General features: G+C 27.0%; 1 long non-coding RNA gene across 1 annotated transcript; it reads left to right on the top strand.

The window, feature by feature from the left end:
• The first annotated feature begins 15,027 nt into the window (after nt 1-15,027).
• LOC112327208 (uncharacterized) lies at nt 15,028-17,477 on the top strand. The gene is made up of 8 exons (XR_002981316.2): nt 15,028-15,139; nt 15,262-15,346; nt 15,442-15,492; nt 15,792-15,858; nt 16,006-16,135; nt 16,211-16,365; nt 16,644-16,865; nt 16,969-17,477. It is a non-coding gene; the product is annotated as an uncharacterized LOC112327208 (long non-coding RNA).
• Nucleotides 17,478-18,013: the final 536 nt, after the last annotated feature.

Below are 18,013 nucleotides of genomic sequence, written 5' to 3'. Positions count from 1 at the left end.
TTTAGGAAAAGTGAAAGGGTTGTTTGAGATTTTTGTTTTCATTTTTTTGAAAATGGGACCCGGAGAGATAAAGGAGGTCACGTTTAGGAGAGAGTTTGGAGTTTGTACAGAGCTTGAGGGGAGAGGAGGCTGACGTCCGCTGATTAATTATTTATTAAAGTGATGCTGCTTCTTCCTGACCTCCTGGCCGGCCATCTTCGAATAGTTATCGTCGTCGTTTTGTTGCACTTGTGTTTGGTTATGATTATTTTTGTATTTTAAAAGTATTTTTAAAAGAATTTAATTTTTTTTATTTTTTTATTTATTTTAAATTAATATTTTTTTGGTGTTTTTATATTATTTTGATGCGCTAATATCAAAAATAATTTTTAAAAAATAAAAAAAATATTATTTTAATATATTTCTGAGTGAAAAGCACTTTGAAAAACAACCATAAACATGCTCAATTGATTAAGGGGACAAATTGAGGTTTCGGAGCTCAATTAAAAAAATTAAAAAAATAGAGCCGGTTTGGTTTTTACTCAAAAGCGTGTTTTTTGAAATTTTGAAATTTTTAATAATTTTTTAATAATTTTAGATTATTTTGATGTATTAATGTTAAAAATAAAATAAAATATTATTTTGATATATTTCTAAATAAAAAATACTTTAAAAAATAATCGTTATCACCATCTCAATCACTACCATAATTATAATTATACATTTTGAATCATTGTTAATGTTAACTTTAGATGTCAATAAGGTATTGGACGATAGTAAATTCCTAACGATATATTTGTTTTTATGGTTTCATTCGTTTTTAAAGTACTTTCATACTAATTTTAATGTATTAATATTAAAAATTAAATAAAAAATATTATTTTAATACATTTTATTTAAAAAATATTTTTACAAAAGCAATTTGCATCATATTACCAAACTCACACTTATTTATCTCAATAAAGAATTTGGATTCAGTTGAGAAAATCTATGTTTATAACTCCATTTAGAGAGTTATATCTAGTTTTAATTTCAACAATGTCATTACTCATTTTCTTAACCTATGATTTTTTTCATATATTTTTAAAAATAAAAAATTTTAAAAATATATCTACAATGAAGTTCAATCAATTGTTGTTTTTTTTAAAAAAAAAATGTTCATTTTGTTTTGTGTGATAAGATACATAAATGAAAATAAAGATAATAAAAAGAAAATGAGTAATTGGATGTAATAATAGGAAAGAAAGAAAAAGGGGGAACTAGGATGATGAGGAACTATAAACTAATAACAGAGGTTATTCAAAAGAGAAAAATAAAAGTAAATATCATAATAAAAAAAATTGAAAAAAAAATCCTACATATTATGAAGAAATTTTTTTTTAATTAATTAGAAATCTACAATAAAGAAGAAAATTATAGAAAATTTTCTAATATTATTTTTTTGGTTTAATTTTTTATATTTTGCAAAATATATCAAGCATTATAAAAAAGTAGAGCACAAACACTATAATCAAAAATGATTTTAAAAAAATAAAAAAATATTATTTTGATACATTTCTAAGTGAAAAGCACTTTGAAAAACAACCGCAACCACACTCTCAAACATGCTCAATTGATTAAGGGGACAAAATATATAAAGTATTTAGGATGGAAACAAATATAGAGTTGGCTTTGAGACATGAAAATATTGTCTTTAAGGTGTTTATTTATCTCACATAGAGACAACACCTCTAGGATATAACTAAGTTCTCTAAAAGAATGAGAAGATAAGATCAGAAAAGGAATATATATTTTTATTGTATTTAGTTTTCTATGTAGTAACAGGTTTTTATAGACTTTAAACAATATGACTTGTTATGAAACTATATGAAACAATATAATTATTCATGAAACTATATGTTTGTTCATGAAACAATATAACTATTCATGAAATATTATGATTATTCATAAAATAATATGATTGTTCATAAAAAAGTTATACTTTAAATTAAACCGAATGACTGCTATTCAGTTTTATCTCAACAATCACAAATTAATCTCACTGACATATTAAGTTTCAAGTTCCATGTGCTATCCTTTGATATTATAAATATCTATATAATAACATTAGAAAGCCTACTAAAAGAGTCCTTCCACCATAGCTTAATTTATTACACAATAGAAATCCACACTTATAAATATTAGAAGGGAGTATTTCTGTCCTGTGGGATATACATCTTTTCTTTATTTACTCATTTACAAACTACGCCAACACTCACTGCCCTGATTTCTCAGTATATGGTGAGTTGATCTACATTGTTAGTGAAGGAAGAAATAGAGAGAATAGGAGTAGTCGATTTGCAGGTCGACGCACCTCCCTAACCTGCCAGCATATGCAAACGATGCCTGCAATCCAACATGTTCTTCAACGCGTGTAGCTTACACGCTGATATTGTTTCTCTTTGTTCTAGTAACTTTGATCCAATTCCAGCCAACTCACTTGACTCTTGTTGGTCAATTTTGAATCCCAATGTATGATTTATTGATTCGAGAATAATCTGTAACCTATTTGTTAGTTTTTGACTCGTGAATTCATGTTTAGTTTGTATGTCATTCACTGTTAATTTACTATGTGTGCTATTTTTGCTTGAACCGTACTTGTTTGTGTTAGATAGGTTGTGTGGAGTTATTTGTAATAAATATTCTATTTTTCTTTGCGCATGGACATGTTCATGGGACTACATTGAAACTTGCATTGTAATGGAGTTTATATGGATTTTATTGTCTAATGCATGTTGGTTACTTATGGACTTGGAGATGGTATAATTTTAAAAGGGTTATATCTCGACGATTTAAACTTTGTTGTTCGAAGATTGTGATTTCCTTAAAAAAGAACATGTAAATAAAATTTTGTTTAATCCTTAAAAGAGTTGTGTTCCCGGAAAGTTGAGTTTTGTATGAAAAAAAAATATCAAGCATAACTTTGTTTTTCTTTGAAAAATACATAAATAAAAATTTGTTCTTCTAAAATAAAAATATAGATTATGTAATCAAAAGAAAAGGGGAAAAATCCTAATTTACCAATTACCGTTATTTCGGATCTTGCTAGACTAGTAAGAATTAGACTTTATTGTTAGATTAGATTCAAAATCATTAGCTTGAGGATTAATAATTAGTTATCTTTAAAAACACATATATATGTATTAGTTTAGACAAACATAAAATACCTTATCTTAGATAGAATATTTTAGGGTGATTTAATTGTTTTTTTAGCATACCGAGTTTTTTTACTTAGAATTTTTGAAAAATAATTAAGATTTAAAACTATAAGACAATTTAATTTTTTTATGTTTATCTAATTTAAAAGATCAAGTTGTGAAACTACACGGAAGTAACTAGTACTAGTATAAAATAAAATATTTATATTTTAAAAAAAAAATTATAATTGAAGTAAAATATATATGTATATATATATATAGAACCAAGTTCTTAATAGAGGTGGGGCTGCCAGTCTAATCGAAAACCAAATAATCTAACCACCCAACTAGCTGGGGCTGATGTCAATGATTGGACACTCAAGGACTTTGTGACGATCGATCAAAACCGGTAAAACCCATCCAAACCTGATTGGCTGGACCATCAGTGCACCTTTGACCTGGTTTTTTTCTAATAATAATAATAAAAAAAGCTAAGGGTTATCCAGAAAAATAGTAGTGCTTTAATTCTCTAGGAAACTGGGGTAAAAAAAAACTTTGAAAAATATTTTAGTGCATTTTTTCAGCGCAGCTTTAATTTTCTAGATTTTACGAGTTAGTTCTCTTTTTTAAATTCAGTTCTTTCAAAGTTTTATTTTGTGTTCTATATTCTAGTGGTTTATTTTTTTGGGTTTAATCTACTTTTTTCAAGTTTTCTAAAAAGATTTAAAATTAATTTTTTAACTTTGATATATATATATATATATATATAAAAAGAATACACTCAGTCAGTATATGTGGGCGTGATGGCCCTTGAAATGGTATATAAGCTTTGCTTAGGCGCCAAATAATGCCCACAAGCTCTTATAAGAGAAGGCAAGTGGAGGAGTAAAAAGAAGGGATGTTTGGTGGGGATGTTGCTGTTCATGTGGGACTTTAAATTATCGGACATCATGTTCTTTAATTGCCTCTTCTTCTTCTTTTTCCCCACGTAATGATGTCCAGAGCCGGCCAGCCAATTAACTTGGCCTCTTTATGTGCTCCATAAGCTTAAATCAATCGCAATTGAGAGGCGTTTTTGCGTTGTCACTTTCTTCTTGATTTTTTATTCAAGTATCTAGGACATATTTGAGTTTTCACATGGAGCTTTACTGAATAGTGAAGCTACTCAAGGATTTTTTTTTGGGGGGTTTTGTTTTTTTTAATTGAATTTTTTTATGGTTTAATTTGATGAAATTAGGCTTCAAATTATGGTAAATATATCAATTTAAAAGATAAAAAGATTAAAATATAAAACACTAAGAGAGAAAAATACCTAATCCTATATTTTTTATCATTTCTATTTTGGTCTAAAATTTTAATTTATTTATTTTTCAATCCCTATTTTCAAGAGATGAGAGATAAAATTATATGAAAACAACAAGAAAATAGAAAATTATAGGTTTGACCACTTTTTGACGTTGAAACTCGCACTCTTGGTATCATTGGGTTCCATTCAATAAGAAGAGGTTAACGGTGATTGTTTTTTTTTTTTAAGAGAGTGTTTGGAAACGCGGTGTAAACCGTGTTCTCAAAAATTTAAATTTTTTTTAATGTTTTCAGATCGTTTTGATGTGCTGATATATAAAATAATTTTAAAAAATAAAAAAACTTCATTTTGATATATTTCTAAGCAAAAAACACTTTAAACCGCCATCATTATCACAATCTTAAACAGACTCTAAATATCCCTGAATGTCTTGATATTTTATGTTTTATTTTAAAAAAAATTTGGTGAAGCAAGTGACATTTTCATAAAAAAAAAACAAATTATGACTTATAAGAGAAAATGTAAATATATAAGCACAAAGAAGTTTATAATAATTTGTTTTTAATTTTATTACATTAGATATTTGAATTGCTAATCAAGATTTATTTTTGGTTTTCCTTAAAAAATATATATATAACAACATACATAATATAATATATATGTGCAACCAAATTAATTATTATATATATATATATATATATATATAAATTGTTAAAATATAATTATTTTCTGAAAACAATATTAAAATATAGTAATCAATATATTCACCACTTGAAATGCATAGGCAAAAGACTGATTAAAGCATCATTTAATTAATTTTAAACTATAATGACTAATTAAATAGTTTCAAGATGATACAAAAGCTAAATTATAAACAACTCTTACTTGTACATTTTAATATAATGAATAATTAATTTAATTTTGTTCCACAAGCATGCCTTGCCTAGCCTTTTTGTTTTTGTTTTTTTTCTTTTCCCTTAATTTTAGCCTTTAATATTTGATTTTTATTTAATTGTTATTTTCAATTCATTATTCAATATTTGTTTGATTTTAAATTGAGTTTTTTTTAATCATATAACTAGTATTTTTTAAAAAAACTATTGAACTCAGTGGAGTTCATGACCCCGAATCATAACTTTGATAGGTTAATCCTGATTAACTCGAGTTAATTTTATATATCATTGTCTTAATGGTTCTTTTTAAAATATTATTAAAGGTTTTTTACATTAATTTTTTTTATATGACCACAATGTAGCGCAGCTAGTCATCTACTATCATCAATGATCTTGTGAAGAGTTTATATCCAATTAGTCTACCTGTAAATCTTATTCATTGTTAGTTTTTTTTTTCAAAAAAATAAAAAGGTGATAAATTTGAAAATGTTTATCTAAATATTGAAGGCACTATTTGTTATACAATATACTACTAGAACTGAGATTTCTTTCTAGCTACTTTATTATTTATATGAGAAGTGAATAATGAGGAATTATTTTTTGTTTTTTTTTTAATTTTATTCTCAAACTTTATTTTTTATTTTGATTTAATCTTTTTATTGCATAATTTCATGATATAAATTTCAAAATTGTAGTAGAAATACAACGTTAAAAGATAAAGATAAATTAATACCTTCTCTTTCTTACTTTTAAAAGTTTTTAGTTCATATTTTTTAAATATTAGTTATTTTTTATTTTTATAATATTTCAAAGATATTATTTTAGTTTATCTTTAATTTCTTTTCTTTATATTTGATATTAATAATAAAAAATAAAATCTAAGATAAAAAAATAAAAAAACATAAATTAAAAAAAGTTGAAGTTAAATTTGGTTGCTTTTTATTTTTAAGGAGAGAGATTGTCTTTTTTTAAGGAGAGAGATTACCTTTTTATTTAAGTATTTATTTAGCATTAATAATTCTTTCACAGTTTACCAATTCATATACATTTTTTAATTTATTTCATTAAATGTAGATAACATTTTTGTATTTCTTAATTAAAAAAATCATTATATAATAAAACGCATCTGTAATATTAACACATTCTTTTACTACATTAGAAATTGACTTGTAATGTAAACTTACCTCTAGTGTAATCAACATGTTTACAAAAACAACATATTTATGTTTCTGAATTAGAACTGTTAACACATTCTTTTATTTATTCCAAGATTAACTTGAAACTTCATCTATGGAGTAGCAGGAGTGATAATACTAGTTAATTGATTATTGATTGTTAATACTAAAAAAATATTATGTTTGTTTTCGCGTTTTAAAAGTGCTTTTAAAAAAATTATTTTTTTTTTATTTTTTTGTTTTAAATTAATATATTTTTAGTTTTTTTAGATCATTTTGATGTGCTGATATCAAAAATAACTTTTAAAAAAATAAAAAAAAATTATTTTAATGTATTTTCAAGTGAAAAGCATTTTAAAAAACAACCACAATCACATCAAATAAGCTAAGCAAATATTACACTGGACGCTAAGAAGTTCAAGAACATTAAAATATCTTTCTAACAAAAACAAGTTATAATTTTTGATTAGATTGTTGAATTTAACTGAAATTTTACTACAACATTCAAAAAGCCTTATTATTGTATAAGTTAAAAAAGATAACTTCATCCGACAGAAACATGTCCAAATTTGTATCGGAAGTTACTGCTTAGAATTTTCTTCATTTTTTTTTTTTTTTTCATTTTCTTTGTTATATTTGGATTCTTATTTTAGGACTTTCAATTTAATTAAAATTTTTCTGATTTGAATATTGAATTTAAACATCTTTATATACTATTTTAAGAAAAATATTATTGAATTTCAAACTTTTAAAAAATATAAGAGTTTTTTCATTATTTTTTTATAATTTAGAACTATAATTTTAGGGTTTACAATTTTAATTTATACTAACACCACATCCTTGAAGACCACTGTCATGATGAAGTCGACATTCTCAATAAGTATTGTCTCATCGGTCCAAGAAGTTGACGAGTTTAGTACTTTCATTTTCGGTAGACCAACTTTAGATTTAACTTCTATTCTTGTTTGGAATACTTGTCGAACGAGTCTAGTAGTTTTATAATTGATATAAAAAAAAAAATCCAATTTTGACCAACAAAGTGTAGTCATTTCTTTTACATCGTAATTAATGTTTTTTTTCAATTATTTTTAATATTAATATATTAAAATAATTCAAAAACTAAAAAAAATAATTTTTTTAAATTTCATAAAATACTATTCGAAACACAATTCTAAATATCACCTAAAAGATTGGGAACAATTCCCAAAAAGATATAATTCACTAATAAGGTGTTGTTATTACTGTTTTTTTATTTTTTAAAAATTATTTTTGATATTAATAAATAAAAAATTTAAAAAAGTATAAAAATAATTTATTATTTTTAATTTTTTTTATAAAACACTATTTAAAACACAATTTCAGGTGTTTTGGAAAAAAAAAATATAATATTGATTGAGTGGTAGACTGTTGAGTAGCCTAATTACTGTTGGTTTCATAGAAATGAGAGGGAGGTTGGTTATCCCAAATTATCGGCAAAATACATTACTTTCACAATACGTACGCATATTGGAAGAACCCCACTGCACCTGTATCAAGGTCCAAAGCTCAAGGATTCTCTGTGGATTGAGCCACAGGACGTCAAGTTGCTCCTGATAAAGGGCTGCGATGCCATAACTTCCGTTTCCCTACCATTGTATGCAAGGATTATATATATATAAACAACAAACCACCCTAATGAATTCTAAAATCAAGATTTTTGGGTGTGTTTGTCATTGTGATAATTTTTGTGATTTTAATTTGAAAAAAATTGTTTTATAAAAAATATTTTTAGTTGAGGCTGGTTCGATAAAATATATGTTTGGTTGAAATTAAGGTTGAACAAAAAACAATTTAATGTGTCTAGTTAAGACCCTATTTGTTTTTGCGTTTCAAAAATACTTTTTAAAAAATTTGAATTTTCTTATTTTTTTCTTTACTTCAAATTAATTTTTTTGCGCTTTCAAATTATTTTGATATGTTGATGTCAAAAATGATTTTTTTAAAATAAAAAAAAATATTATTTTGATGCATTTCCGAACAAAAAAACACTTTGAAAAGCAACCACTACCACACTCCAAACACCCAATGCTTTTCAAATTGTGGTTTGGTAATAAAATGACTATAAAGACATATATTAATATTGATGGTTTTTAATTGAAATATTGTAGATTTAATTATTATTACACTATGAAATAAACAATACTTTATGAAAAATGTTTTTTTTTTATTGTTTCATTAAACTATTTGCAATTCCATCACGTCCAAAATTTATCCCAAAAGGCCTCTAGTATTCATGTTTTCTGAGCATGCAACATCAGCTAAAAAATCATTGGGAATAAAATTGAGATTGCAATCAAATTCTGCAAATGCTACATCATCATGCGATCTCCTTCTAATATAATTATATAATGTCATTAATGCTACTATAATCTGAACTTGTGATTTGTATGAATAAGCGGGTATGTTTTGTAAAATTCACCACCTCTATTTTCATTCTCCAAAAAAATGTTCTATTACATTACGTAGAGATGAGTGTGTACGATTAAATACTTCTTCATGATTTCTTGGTTGTCCACGACGTCTAAAATCTTATAAAGGATATCTCTCACCTTTATGTGGACCTAAATACCTATACTTATTGGGATATTAAGCATCAATCAAATAGTATTTACATGCAATCACAAACAACATTTTAAATCTATCATAATATTAGTAAATAAAAAAGCAAATTATTATACGTATATTAGCATTTAATTTTTATCATATAACTACCTTCCGGTGGTTTAGGAAATTTATATTATTATTGTCAATAACCCCAAGAAAACTACGTGTATCGTGGGCACTGCCTTCTCATCTTGCCCTCACAAACATGAATTGCATGTCAAAACTACAAGTAGTCATTATATTTTGTGTCGATACTCCTTTTTTTTTCCCGATAAATGGAATATAGTTTTCGGTTGATATGCAAGCTCGCACATGTATGCCATCAATTGCACCAATACAATTCTCCTACAAATTACATTTCCTCTCTTTTTCTTAGAAGTCTCAAGATCCAACCTCTTCTTCAGTGTTTATAAAAATATCATTGACTTATGACTTTATTATTATACAAAATCAAAAACAAGAAGTAGTACAAAACCATGCAATTCGTTTATGTCAATTTTAACTTTACTTAAAGCTATTGGGAAAAATAATAATAAAAAAGCTTTAATATTATACTCTCCAATCATCAAGACCTTATGAAATTATTTATTTCAATCTCCAAATTATTTTAATTAATGTTTAAAAATTGATTATTTTAAAAAAGCTTAAGAAATTGCCCATCAAAAAAGCAAAACAAAATCTCAATGTTCCAATTTTTTTATAAGGTAAATCAAAGACCATATTATTTATTAGACCATCAATTAAAACAAAGCAAACTGGCAAAAGAACAAAAAGTAGAGTGTTAGGACAAGTACGAGGGTTGTTGGTGCATAATCCGAGTCACTTTTGGCATATCCCTCATACAAGATGACAAAGAACATATTGTTAAATAGATCTTGTCATTCGAAGAATACATTAGGACACATCCTTGGGTATTCAAATGTCTTAGTTTCTAAGTATGAATAATTTATTTTTAACAAGATTTTAGAGAAAGAAACATGCACACTGTCGGCATACAAACCCAGAATGCATATGGTTAATTAACCTACTTCACAACACCTAAAGTTTACGACATTGTAAATAAGAACAATTAACAGCACCCAAACTTTAATTTTTGTGTAATTAAAATAGGTATTTAGTTAAATATTTGTAAAGAAAGAAACACATTATCTACTTCACATCAATTTCTCTTCTTATTTCCAAATTAGTTTTGGGGTTTTTTTGTTGTTGTGCCTCTAAAACCAACACAGATCTATAGATAGATTCTGCAACAATAAATATGACACTGTGAGAAACAATAAAAAAAAATATAGTTTAATTCCTTTCTATTCTGCAACAACAAAACAAAGAGATACTGCAACAACAATACATTTTTAAACGGATCTACAAGATCATTATCTTAGAGAAATATATCGGGTAAAAAAAAGGAAAGAAAATTAATTTTGACTGGGGAGGAGAGGAGATGGCTAGAGAAGACAAAGCTTTGGAAATTTTTGGGAGAGAAATGATGAATCTGCGTAGTCAAGAAACCATTTCAAAGTATTCTTTCAATGGTTCATCACTTCAATAATTTGTCATCTTAGAAACTATTGAAAGAATACCCTACAATGGTTCATCACCTTAATAAGAGTGGTATAAGAGAAATGGTTATTTGGGAAGTTTGTTATTCCAAATTTTTTTTTTCCTCTCCTATCTTCTTTACACATGTTTTTGTTGGTGGATCTAGAAAATAAAATGAGAAGCTTGCAGCTAGTTTGTCTTGTTTTTTTTTCAAATCGAGGTTTAACCTCAATTCTTAGTAGGTCCCACCAAAATAAAACACAGTTTCAACCGTAACCAAACATAAATTTCTGTGATTTAATTAAAACTCACCCGCAGCTACACTACCAAATACCACCTTAGATAGACTCAATGAAACAGTAAACTTTAGAAATACAAAAAGAAACTATATAATTATTTTCATAGATTTGATAAATACATAGATGGGTATTTTTCTATCCATAAACCAACCAAAAAAGTATCCTAAAAAGGTGCTTGAAACATATCCACAAAGAATTAATTTATCATTCTACAAAGTTATTTACCTATGATTACGGTCTATTGCTTACAATTTTACTTGTTACAAATTTATTGGTAGTTTCAAGTGCTGAAAATAAGCTCTTTATAGCAATTTGGGGTGGTCATTTGTGTCCTTCTGCCTCATTTGGTTTTCCTTTTTATACCTCTTGTTTCTTCCTTGAATTTCTATGCCCACGATCCATATTTTATAGTCTTCTAGCATTGCTTGTCACTTGTCCAATTCAAACAGTCTATCCAATAAATCGAGTTTTCATTTTGCAACTTTGCATTTCCTAGTTATAGTATTAGCTCTCTCATGTCAACACACTTTGGCTTAATTGGTTATCTTATTATTAAGGCCACATGAGCTTCTTTCATGATTGGATCCACCAATGAAATATGTTGTTTTCTAACACATTTGAGCTAATTAATTTTGTGGGTCTAACACCATTGGACGAATAGATCCCTCTTTTTTCTTCTTCTATTTTTCTTTTCTTTTTTCAAAGAAATTAACAAATACTATAAGAACTGGAAAATGAGCTTTTAAACCAAAATAAAAACTTTAAAAATTTAAAGATTGGTCATGTATTTTCTCTGTGTGTTTATATTATGGTCCTTCCATTTTAAATTTTATCTTTACACTACAATTGAAAATTTTATCTCATAGAATTAAGCCACAAAAAGATTAAACCAAAAGGGGGGAAAGTCTGAGAATGAGTTTTTTTAAAAGAAAAGTATGAGAAAAATAAGGTGTTTTACTCTTCATATAAATAGTATAAATAGTAAAACACCTTATTTTTCTCATACTTTTCTTTTAAAAAAACTCATTCTCAGACTTTCCCCCCTTTTGGTTTAATCTTTTTGTGGCTTAATTCTATGAGATAAAATTTTCAATTGTAGTGTAAAGATAAAATTTAAAATAGAAGGACCATAATATAAACACACAGAGAAAATACATGATCAATCTTTAAATTTTTAAAGTTTTTATTTTGATTCAAAAGTTCATTTCGTTTACTTTTTTAGTTCTTGGATTTGAAAGAGAAGAGAAGAAGTCACTGAAAAATAGGAGCAGATAAGGAAAGTAATTATTTGTCATAATCCGACCACAAAACAAGAAGATCTTTGTATTAATGAGTTCTATTCAATATGAGAAGTTCAATGAATGTTGTTTTTCACTATAAATATGGCAGGAAAAGTAGGTCGAGGTTGATTTTGAATTTTTTATTTGATTAATTTTTATTTTTTGCATGATTTTAGGATATTGTGGGGTTGATAGGTGATTGGTGGATGTTTTTATAGTGTTTTTAGGTGCTTTTTGGTGAGATTGAGTGGGAAAATGAATTTTAGGCCAACCTCGCAATTTTCAAGCTATCATAGTGGTGATTAGATTCTAGATAGCAGTCTAGTAGGTGACAAATCACCCAATTAAAAAAAAAGACAATATCTAGGGAAAAAAAATCAACTGCGACAAATCACGCAAGTAAGGTTTAGTTAAATGTTCAAGTATTTTTAACATTTTACTAGTTTTTTTTTTAAAATTACAAATTTAATATAAAACATTCCTCCTATATCTTTCATGTATCCTAACCATGTCTTTCATGTATCCGAATTTAAATTCATTTGTTGTTATTTCAAATGTAGATACATGTCACACACATATACACATAAATATAAAAATATTCTTAAGTATTTGTGATTTACGTACCCTCGCTATGTTGTGGCTATCATTCCAAGTTAATTTTGAACATAAAAAAATGCTAAAATTATGATTTTTTTTTTGATATGAAATTTGTTAAATAAATGGAAATATGAATTGTTTTTGTGCAATAAGATGAATGAAAAACTATATTAATTGCTTAAAATTTTTTTATTAACGCTAATTAGAGACTTATTTTTCTAGCTCTAAAAAAGATATATATAAACACAAATATATCATATTGGCTACTTTTTCCATTATATACATATTTTTCTTTATTTTAAAGATTTATGGTTGTTAAGTGTCTGTGTAGATATATAAATGTATAACACATACATAACTTAAATATAAGATGAAAAAAAATTAAAATAAAATTACAATAACTTATCCGAGATATATCATTTAAAAATAGTTAAACTAAATAATTTTAAAAAATAAAATAGAGAATAATATTTAAAAAAATAAAAAATTAAAGGTTGTTGGGCTTAAACCTAGAGGCCTAGTCTAAAAGGCAAAAAGCACAAGCCCTTATGCTTGGTTTCCTTTTCCTTTTTCCTTTTTTAATTTTAAATCTTTGTTTTTTTTTCAAGAAAACTAAGAATTCTGTTTTGTAAAATCAACCTCTCATTTAATGCCAAAACATTTTTTTAAAGTCTCATTCACGTGATAATATGTGACAGTAAAACTTTTGAGGACTAAATTGAAAGAAAATAAAGTCTAATGACTAAATGAAAACGAATTTAAAATTAAAACGACTCATGAAGAAAAAATTGTCCAATGAACAGTGTTAACCGTGAATTAGGAGAGAATGTACAGGTGCAGCACTCATTTCCTTGTTAAATAATGTTAATGTTAATTAATTAATTAAAAATATCCTGTTTATAAGGTCGAAGTACACGTATTGGCTTACAAATAATTATGTGGCTGAACAATGCAGCAGGTCAGATATTTTAATTTTTTAATAAAAAAATTGTATAGATAGGTTTTTTTTAATATATTTATGTAATTTAAATTTTTTTTAACGCAGATCAAAAAGTTTATATTTATAGATAATTAAATCAATTAAGAACCATGCTAATAAATAAATAAAATATTATTAATGATATCTAAAAATAAAACTTGAAAAATCAAGAAATAAGTATAAATTAAGATATTTAATATCACAATATAAGACATTTACTCGGTTATGTTTACTAAATTTTATTTATCGCAATATTTATTTATTCAATCAAATGATAATAAAAATAAATAAACACGTTAAATTGACTGAAAAAATAAAACATATTATGCAAAGCTACACTTATTAGAAATATTATTTAAAAATAAATATTTTTTATTTTAAAAAATATAGTTTATCTATACAAATTTTTTTTATATAGATGAATCAGAAAAACCTTTTTAAAAATTAAACGCACGATGAAAAAATAACTATAATTTAAAAAAGATTTTCTAAACAAAATAAAATAGAGAAGAGATATTAATCTAAATATAAATATTTTTTTAAAAAAAATATATAAAAAGAAACATTCATTGAAAAAATAATAAAAAAAAGGCTAGGCACTACGTGAGTGGGGCTCATATTCGTTTTTGTTGCATTGGACGACATGTTATTGGCCCTGATTTGTTTGAAAAAAAAGTAGACGACATGTTATTTGATCTTGTCCAAATTCTAGGTACTGTGATGGCTGAAAAATTAGGACTTCAATTTTTTGAACTCAAAAACCTGTTTTTTAACCTAATTTTGACTCAAAACACCTTAAAAACCATAATAAACCTATATGTAGCCTAAAAAATAAAAAAAAAACTATTTCAAAAATAAAACAAAACCTGAAATGAAAAATAAACTAGAGTTTAGATTTATTTTTTCACAAACTTTAAAGATTAAAAAAAAACATCTAATATAAATTTTCTTTATAAAAAAAAAGAATTTAAGATAAATATTATTCGTTTTAATAGTCTTAATTAGTGGCAATGACATGTTTTTTTTTATTGCTGAAATTTAGCTACTTTTTTAGTTTTTTAATCCAGAACTAAAAAATAACAAAAATAAATTTTTATATTAAAATTAAATTTTAAAAATATTAAGATACTAAAATTATATAATTTTTTTAAGTTGGATTACTGAGCGTGCAGAATAATCCAATATGATCGCAGACGGTTCTTCTCTTCCTTCTTTAAAGAGAAAGAGACTCCCCGCGGTTGATTCTTTGGACACTGAAGCTGCAGCAGCTAAGGTTCTTTTTCTTTATGATTCTTGCTCTTTTGAATATACTTATGTTAGATGGAAATATCAGGCATTACTTTTGACTCTTGTGTTACTTGGTTGCTGGTGCTGACTGTTTCTGGGTGATATCAGGTCAAGCTTGCTATCAAAGCAAAGTTCAGGCGTGATCTTTGTGTGTTTGAGATGTTTTGTCCGCCACCAACTCAAGTTTCCAAGGGTGGGTATAAAACATCATCAACTTTTACACCTCTTATCAGTAGCAAAACATGATGCTGATTCTCTCACTGATTTTTTTTTAATCTTTTTGAACAGAGGAGACAGATGCAGAGGACTGTCCATATATTCTGGCCACAAGGAAGGAAGGTAATACCTAATTGAGAAGACTATACGAGTATGGAGAGAAGTAAAATTTTAGTTTGTCCTCTAAGACACTGCAGAAGGTTTTGGAAAGGATCAGTCCATGTTCTATTCATACACATGATTCCTTTTATCCCTTGTGCATATCTGATTTCATTGATGAATGAGTTTACCTTTTTGGAATCAGTTTAGTGAATTTCATGTCCACTCGTTGCATATGCTACTTGTATCATCAAAGAATGGAAAACATTTATTCTTGTTTATCCATCCATTTATTTTAAAATGCCAAATGCAAATGTGAGCAGAGAAATTTTGAAGACGAGAAAAATTCAAGAAGCAAAAGAATCAGCTCACAAGTCAAGAATAAGAAAGGTTCTTGCTGGACTTTTTATGTGAATCCTTCATTTTATGTCTTTAGATCTCTCATCTTTTTATCAATTTGAGTGACTTTTCATGTGCAACATACTCCAGATTTTAGTCTAGATTGAATTTAACCTAAACAATTGCTCATGTATTCAGGTTGTGATTAGAGTTCGCTTTCCTGATAAAGATACATTAGAGGTGGCATTTCCTTCTTCAGAAAAGATTCAGAGCTTATTGAATCTTCTCAAGAAAGTTGTTGCTCGACCAGAATTACCGTTCTATATATGTAAGCAAGAGAAAGGCCAAGTTTTATTTGTCTATAAACGACTCAAATTTTCATTAGTTTATCTATGCTGTGTAGTCAAGGGGGATTTTCGAAGCTGAAGAAGTTGACATTCGTTTACGTTGCTGTTACCACCCCTCCATAGAAGCTAGTAAAAAAATTGTCAGAGATTTTGTACTCAGGTGGCTTTAGTCCTGGTGCAATTGTGTACTTTTCATATGATCTACAGAGAGGTAAGTTCAAGGTTTAGATGCTTTAAAATACTAGAGTACTTGCTGGCTTTTATCCTCGATGATCTGTTTCCACTCTGTTTACGGTGGTGCATCATTCGCCATTAATGAAATCATAACAATAGTTAATGGAGGTTATTTCTCGAGTTTTTCTTGACATGTCATGTTTAATCTCCAAGTGTATCTGTGCACTTTTGAGAGTTGAATGCCTGCTCTGGTATAATATATAACTGGGTTTCTTTTGTCTGATCATTATCAATCTTTTCCGATGTGATATTTAGGAGATGATGCCGCGGCTATCTACTCTGGTCCTTTTCTCCGAGAAGAAGTCATGGCTTTGAAAGGTTTGAATGTCATTTCTGAATCAGCAGCCTGTTCAGTCAGTAACAGGATCAGTAATAGCAACTCTCTCCCCTTTTCTTCAAGAGCCTACGCCTGGTGAGAAAAAAAACCCCTTTGAGCCATTTTGGCTAAAAACGTGATGCAATAACAAATTCTTCCAAGTGAGCTCTTCATTCCCCTATCTTTTCTCCCTTTCTTTACATGGAAAATTCTGCCTCCCAATATAATGATTCATTCGAAATCCTGGCTCTGTTTTTGCTGCAGATGAACATCAGAATTGTGGCCTCAACACTCATACAATCCATAATGGAAGGGTTGTTTGTAACATTAACTAGGAAGCTATTCAGAACTTACCATGGTTGAAAGATGGTAACAGGTCCGAGGAAGTGACTTTTGTAAAAGCTCTTCACACTGACAATCTTGTAAATACTGCTCATAATTCTGCCATGCCATAGTTCTTCTGAGTGCCATGCGCTTGCTTCACGGGTTATGTTTTCCATCGTTGATCATGTCCTACGTTTTTTACCCATCCCTTCAACCTTCCCAGCTACATAGTTTGAGCTATCACATTAAATGCTTCAAGGAAGATGCTTTATTCTGAAGAAATTTATAGGGTGTGTTAAAAACAGTGTCTGCGCTCTGAAGGTAGGCACACTGATTTTTTTTTTCGCCATTTAAATTTTTTTCCACTGTCATTAATTTTTTTTAATTTAGTACTTTTGCATTGTATTGCGAGGAATTGAGATTCGTAATTGATATATTTGTTTTGATTTGATTTTTGATATCAAAGACTTTTTATTTTGTTATGCCTTGATTTTTTAAATTTTTTTCTTAAAGTTTGACGCAGCAAGAAAATTAACAGAGGGATCCTCAAGTTTATCTGAAATCCACCAGAAAATAAGAGAAAGTCTCAAACTATATTGAATATATGGAACGCTTACGTTGCCTATTTATTCTACTTGTAACATGCATGATTAATTATACCTATTGAATGCTATTTAAATCTTAGCGTATAATACTCATGACCTTTTCGTCTTTACTATGCACCTATCAATTTGTGCTTTAAATTCCCATGCCAAGCGTTCTGCATCAAAGTTTAATTAAAATTAATTATGATTAAATCAATATTATTATATTTGAGATATTATTCAATTATATATCAATCAGTTTAACACTTTTTTTTTTCAAGGTTGTAAATATTTTATGAAAATAAATTTCATGTCATTATAGTTATCACAATTTTTTTATTGAATTTCTTTCACTTTTCTATCAATGAACTATGCTTTTATATATTTTCTAAAGGAGGGAA

Source organism: Populus trichocarpa, chromosome 1 (assembly GCF_000002775.5).
Source record: "Populus trichocarpa isolate Nisqually-1 chromosome 1, P.trichocarpa_v4.1, whole genome shotgun sequence".
NCBI classification, from domain to species: Eukaryota; Viridiplantae; Streptophyta; class Magnoliopsida; order Malpighiales; family Salicaceae; genus Populus; species Populus trichocarpa.
The sequence above is the reverse complement of the archived record's forward strand: the minus strand, read 5'-3'. Positions and strand labels throughout refer to the sequence as shown.